Source organism: Pterocles gutturalis, unplaced genomic scaffold (assembly GCF_000699245.1).
Source record: "Pterocles gutturalis isolate BGI_N339 unplaced genomic scaffold, ASM69924v1 scaffold18112, whole genome shotgun sequence".
NCBI lineage: Eukaryota > Metazoa > Chordata > Aves > Pterocliformes > Pteroclidae > Pterocles > Pterocles gutturalis.
Window position 1 is genome coordinate 20,350 of NW_010113232.1, and position 649 is coordinate 20,998.

Sequence of the window (649 nt, forward strand, 5' to 3'; positions counted from 1 at the left end):
TCCTCCTGTGAGCCTCGTGAGAGCGGGAGGCGGAGAAGGAACACAGCAAGGGAGCAGCCGAGGCGTCAGCTCAGCCCTTATCAGACCCTGGAGAATCCTTTCTGTGGGTTAGCTGACCAGCAGCAGGGACCCCAAGGCGCTCACGCTGGCCGGAGGACAGTGCCAGGGCAGTTTTAGGGACCAGAGTAGTTAGAATTTTCCTTCCTAGAGAGGTTTCTGAGATGCCTGAAGAGGAGCTGAATTCCTGCTCTCACCTCCACGTACTGGCTTAGGAAGCCCCAGCCCCAGCTGGCATGGGGGACCAGGCTCTGAGTGCACTGTCCCCAGTGTCACCCCAAACCCCTGTGTCTCCCCAGCCAAGCACTGTGGACACTTTGGGGAGTGTGGGGGAGCACAGCTGGGACAGGGGCTCTGCTTGGGCTGGAGATCATGTTTTCTGGGTGTGGCTGCGCAGGGGATGCTCCAGGTCCTCACCGAAAGCTCTCGCGCAGTCCTGGGACACCGCTTGCTGTGGCACACACACCCACAGCCGGTAAATGGCATCTTTTCGATAATTAGTGCCAATCATCTCCCTGGTCACTCAGACAGATGGAGCTGGCTGGTGTCTGGGCAAAGAAACACCAAGCCCACATCGAGCCCCCGCCAGACG